At 43.2% G+C, this 6,268-nt stretch overlaps 1 non-coding gene across 1 annotated transcript; it reads right to left on the bottom strand.

The window, feature by feature from the left end:
* Positions 1-311: 311 nt before the first annotated feature.
* On the bottom strand, positions 312-419 carry LOC148550985 (small nucleolar RNA R71). The gene has a single exon (XR_015893532.1). It is a non-coding gene; the product is annotated as a small nucleolar RNA R71 (small nucleolar RNA).
* Between the last annotated feature and the right edge of the window lie 5,849 nt (positions 420-6,268).

The raw sequence follows: 6,268 nt of genomic DNA, 5'->3' as shown, positions 1-6,268 counted from the left end.
CGTTTCAAGCGCATCACCCAGCGGTGGCTACAGACTTTGAGATAAAGACTGCACTGCTCAATTTGATATCCAAGTTTTATGGCTTACCTGCTCAAGAGCCTATCAAGCACCTAAGAGATTTTCAAGCAGCCTGTTCTACTGGCAGGCGTGATGGTGCAGATGAAACTTCAATTTTGTTGAAAGCTTTCCCATTTTCTCTTGAGGGAAAGGCAAGAGAGTGGTACTACACTCAACCCGCAGCAACTGTATCCAACTGGGATACACTTAGAAGAGAATTTTTGGAAAAGTTCTTTCCAGCTGAAGTTACTGATAAACTGAGGAAAGACATTTCCATGATTGTTCAGGACGAATCTGAGACTCTCTATGAATACTGGGAGCGCTTCAATAATCTTCTGGAAGCTTGCCCCCACCATACGATTGACAAGATAGTGTTGCTCGGTTACGTCACACAGGGCATGAGGCCCCAAGATAAGACTACATTGGAAAGTGCTAGCAATGGGTCTATGAAAAAGTACAAGACCACTGATGAGGCATGGCAATTAATCAGCGACTTAGCTGAATCTACTCGGAATCACAGGCAGAAACAAGGCCGTTCAAAAGCCATTGCAGAAGTATCCTCTAGCAGAGAGACTGCTACATTAACTCAGAGTATCTGTGAAATGACCAACTTGCTGAAGCAGATGCAATTGAATCAACAACAAGTTCAGCAAGCTCAACCTTCTCCACCACAGCAAAGCCAACAGTTAGTCCCACAGAGAGTTTGTGGAATCTGTGCTGATTATAGCCATTATACTGACGAATGTCCGCAGCTCCAACAGGAAGACAACACCATGGCAGCCACTCATAACTTCTATGACTGCCCCAACCAAGGGTACAATCAAGGTGGCAATTACAGCCATGGATCGAAATTGGAGGGACAACAACAACAGAGGAGGCAGAGACAATCAGGGAAATCAGAGGTGGAATAACAATAACAACAGGTAGCAGAACTAGAACCAGCCTTACAGAGCACCTCACCTGAGGCAATCCCAAGGACCACAGAATAACCAACAGCAGACCTCTCAAATTACTTATCCTTCCTCATCTTCTAATGACGACTTACTACAATCTATTGATCGGAGACAACAGACCATGGAAAATAACCTTTATGCTACACTAATGGTCTGAACTCTACCCTGCAAGCTCTTGTCTCACAGATTGGATAAATGAATAACTCCAATAAGCAGCCTTTGAGCTCAAGTGGAATTCCCCGTCAACCATTACCCAATCCAAAGGGTGGCATTAATGCCATCACCCTAAGGTCCGTAACCACACTACAGGAGAGGAATCAGGAGGAGCCAAGCCCACCAGAACATGCCTCAGCTGAAGAGGTAGTGGAAATAGAAGATGTTGAAGAGGAAGAAGACATACAGGACATAGATGAAAAAGAAGAAGTTCAACCACAGGAGGAAGCACCAAAGGGCGCAGACACTACACAAGACACCACTCCCATTCCATTTCCACAACTTGCAAGAAAGCCCAGGAAGCAGCTGGAACCTGACCCCAAAATGGTAGAGATATTCAAAAAGGTTGAGGTAACTGTTCCTCTTTTTGATGTTATTCAACAGGTACCTAAATATGCAAAGTTTCTAAAAGATTTATGTATACATAAAGACAAAATTAATGAATTAGAAACTATTCCTTTAGGTAGTTCCATATCTGCTTTAATGGGAGGTTTACCTGAAAAGTGTAGTGACCCAGGTCCATGTATGGTTAATTGTACTATTGGTGGTATGGTATTTTCTGACTACATGTGTGATTTAGGAGCATGTGTGAGTATAATGCCTTTGTCTATATATGATATTTTGAGGTTCCCTCCCTTAAAAAGGTCGGCAGCTCGTTTTGTGTTAGCAGATAAAAGCATTATTATAGTGGCTGGAGTTGCTGAAGATGTATTAGTGGACATTAAGGGGCTCACATTTTCCATTGATTTTTATATCCTGGAGATGCCCCAAAATGATTCAGAGAAGCCATCATCAATCCTACTCGGAAGATCATTTCTGAAGACCTCGAAGTTCAAATTAGATGCTTTTTCAGGAACATACTCTTTTGAAATAGATGGCCGAGTAGTAATCTTTAATCTGAATGGAGTTATGAAGCATCCTCCGGAGGATCATTCTATCCTCCAGTGTGACATTATAGATGAAACCGTAGCTAAAGTTCACCAGGAGGAACTTGAAGAGAAGTACATAGGACAAGGTCCAAGTGTGGGGATATTCTCAGAGGACAATGATAGTACTTTACCATTGTCACCAGCTCCAGACAACCCAGAGCCTGACCACGATCAGAAGTTAGAATTAAAACCTCTTCCTCCACACCTCAAATATGCTTACCTTGAAGACGAGCAGAAGTTTCCAGTTATCATTGCAAGGAAACTCACTTCTCAACAGGAAGAGTAGTTACTTAGCGTGCTGAGGAAGCACAAGAAGGCAATTGGTTGGAGTCTGGCAGATATAGTAGGCATCAACCCTCAAGTCTGTGAGCATAGAATATTTTTAGAAGGGGGAGCAAGACCTGTCCGTCAACCCCAGAAAAGACGGAACCCCACTATCTTAGAGGCATGTCACTCGTCTGAGAGTGGAGGACATTTTGGCCCTCAAAGAACAGCTAGAAAAATCTTAGACTGTGGATTCTGGTAGCCTACACTTTTTAGAGATGCTGCTGAATTTTGTAGATCTTGTTTTCCATGCCAAAAATTTGATAATATATCCAAGAGGGATGAGATGCCTCAACAAATTATGCTTTTCTGTGAAATTTTTGATGTTTGGGGGATTGACTTCATGGGTCCATTTCTAAATTCCAATGGTTATCTTTATGTATTGTTAGCTGTGGATTACGTTTCCAAATGGGTGGAAGAAATTCCTACCCGCACTGATGATGCTAACACTATTGTTTTCTTTGTGAGAAACCATATTATTTGTCGCTTTGGATCACCACGAGCAATCGTGAGCGATCAAGGCACCCATTTTTGTAACAGGAGACTAACAGGATTAATGAAAAAGCATGGGATAATTCATAAGGTTGCAACAGCCTACCATCCTCAGACTAATGGGCAAGCTGAGGTGTCAAACAGAGAGATAAAGCGTATCTTGCAGAAGATAGTCAAACCTCATAGAAGAGACTGGAGAACCAGGCTACAAGATGCACTCTGGGCATACAGAATAGCATACAAAACACCCATTGGGATGAGTCCTTTCCGCTTAGTTTATGGAAAAGCTTGTCATCTCCTTGTTGAAGTAGAGCACAAAGCCTTTTGGGCAGTAAAGGAATGCAACATGGGAATTAAGAAAGCCGAAGCTGAAAGGAAGTTGCAACTGCAAGAACTGGAAAGCCTTCACCTAGAAGCTTATGAGAACTCAAGGCTTTACAAGGAAAAGATGAAGGCTGTACATGATCAGCACATCAAGAGAAAAGAGTTCCAACCTAGGGATTTAGTTCTCCTTTACAAATCTCGACTGAGGCTCATGCCAGACAAGTTGAGATCAAGATGGGAAGGTCCGTACAGAGTAGAGAAGTCCGAACCATACAGAGTTTATCACCTAAGCCATCCTTCAAGCTCTGAACTTATCAAAGTTAATGGACATCGTTTAAAGCTGTACCATGACGAAAAACTAAAGAAAAACAAGGAGCTCGAGATCTTCCTCTTGGAAGATCCCCACATAGCCGAAGCCTGAGCTAGTGGAGCGTCCAACTTACGGACGTTAAAGTAAAGTGCTAGGTGGGAGACAACCCACCATGGTATGATCGTTCTTTTCTTTATTCTTAGTTTTTCTATTCAATAACTCTTCTTTTTATTAGTACATTTCGTGCATCTGCATTTACATACTTTTATTTAAAAAAAAAATTTTCACGCGACGCGACCGCCGCATTGACGCGTCCGCGTCGCAGGAGATGGGAGGAAATAATAAAACGAACAGAGAGTCATGTAAGAGTGTGGCTGGAGGCGTGCCAGTGGCACAAATCGCCCCACGCGACCGCGTCGCCGACGCGTCCGCGTCACATGGGAACATTGGCCTCCCACGCGACCGCGTGCCCCATGCGGCCGCGTGCCCTGGAATTCGACGTCAAAAGGGTGCACGACCGAAAGTTGTGCTAGAGTGGTGCTGGATTGGTGCTGAATGCACAATTCTTCCCACGCGGCCGCGTGACCGACGCGACCACGTCATATCCTTCTCATGGCCACTCACGCGATCGCATGCCCCACGCGGTCGCGTCACCCCAGATTTGGTAAAAATAAACTTTCAAACAGAGAGTTGTGCGAATGCGAGGCTACCCTCGCGCTAGTAGCATGAAACAGGTCATGCAACCGCGTGACCGACGCGACCGCGTCAATCAGTATAAGCGCAAGTCACGCGACCGCGTGCCCCATGCGACCGCGTCGCTTGCACCGCACAGCTTCCCTGATTTGCCAATTATCTTATCTTTCTTTTTCCCAAATCCTATTTTCTCTTTATCCTCCTTATTTCTTCCTTCTTCCTTCTTTCTCACTTTCTACTCTCTCTCTCTCTCTCTCACCTCCATTAACAAGGTTTTCTTTTCCTCTTCCCCCCCTAATTTTTTCTATTATTCCTCTTATTTTTATATATTATCTTCTTTTTTTTTCTTTTTACCTCCATTATCCATATTTTCTTTTTCTTTCTTTTTCCTTTTTACTTGGTGTTGGAAATCTTTTTTGAGTCATTGTTTCTCATTATGTACTTGTGGATTGTTGTAAATTTGTTTGGCAATTATATATTGCTTTTAAAAGGGTTGCTTGCATGTTTAATTTAATACTTTCTATACCATATTTACCATGCATGCTATGTGTTTGTGAAAAAGCCCATATAGCATTATGCACTTTCCAACGTTATTCTATTTTAACATTCAATGCTTGCTTTTCACAAATTCCCTTTACTATTTTATTAATTGAATTTAATTGTCAATACAAACGTGATGGCTAGTTTGTTACGAGTGATAACAAATTTGACTAATTAAATGCTTGATCTATGCTACTCATCCCTTTGCCTGCATGCCAATAAACCCCTTGCATTTAATTGTCCTCAACTGCACTTGCTATTTTTCCATTGATGAACTTTTCACATGTAGTCATGACCATGTGTTAATGACATACTCATTGCCGTGCATTGATTATCACTCATACAATCCTCTTCCTTGCTCTATCTCTTTAAATTTAATTTACTCTGTCTTTCCTTTTTCAGGATGGCCACCAAGAAAGGCAAATAGAAAGCTACTTCCAAATCAACAGCGATGAGAGGAACAAAAAGAGCATTAGTGGAAGAGCCCTCTTCAACTACGGTTAAACCCTCAACAAAAAGAACTAAGAGGATTATAAAGGTTGATGATAAAGAACAAGCCTTCCCAGCAAAGGACACTGCGCGATTTTCCAATCGCTACTGTGAGCAGATGTTCCCCATCCTAGTAGAAAGGAGCTACAACAACGAATACCTTCTTCTCCTCCCAAACCATATTGCTACCTTTGTTGAGCCGAAAATTGCACAAAGACAATGGGGTTTTCTATAGCGACAGCCGAGGCAGGTCAATCTTTCTTGGGTAGTCGAGTTCTACTCCAAATTCTACCTGCTAACCCTGCAGTCTGTCTTTGTACGTCAGAAGCAAGTCCCCATTACAGAAGAGGCCATTCAAAGAGCTCTAGGTCTTCCCCCTATTCTAGAAGGATTGGACGCCTTTCAAGAAGCCGCACTCAAGCGCCAGATGTACCAATTTGACTGGGACGCCGTTCTCAGAGTTATCGCACTACCTGGTAGCCGTTGGATCTATGGATACCATCATACCCGCCCTAAGGGAATATCGGCTTCAGCACTTATCTTGGAGGCTCGTGTATGGGCATAGATCATGTCCCATTATGTCTTTCTGAGCACTCACGAGTCCTCCTTCACTACGGACATGGCCGTCCTACTATGGTGCATCCTTACAGACCAACCTTTGAATCTACCGAGACACATCTGGAATGCCATGGGACACGTACAAATCACGGGCAACTTACCTTTTCCTACCTTAGTCTCAGATCTTGTCTCAGCAGCCGGAGTCTCCTACAGAGCTGGGGACACCAAAGCTATGCTTCTACGGGATGATCAGTATGTCCCTAATGGGAAATACATCAGACCTCCACTAGCCGCCACAAGCCATCCTACTGAACCGGTTGAAGATATTCCTTCTTCAACACCACAAGCACCTACAATAGACCAACTGCTCCATCAGATACTCGAAA

Source organism: Arachis ipaensis, chromosome B7 (assembly GCF_059453495.1).
Source record: "Arachis ipaensis isolate K30076 ecotype BB chromosome B7, ASM5945349v1, whole genome shotgun sequence".
NCBI classification, from domain to species: domain Eukaryota; kingdom Viridiplantae; phylum Streptophyta; class Magnoliopsida; order Fabales; family Fabaceae; genus Arachis; species Arachis ipaensis.
This window is presented reverse-complemented; position numbering and strand designations above follow the sequence as displayed.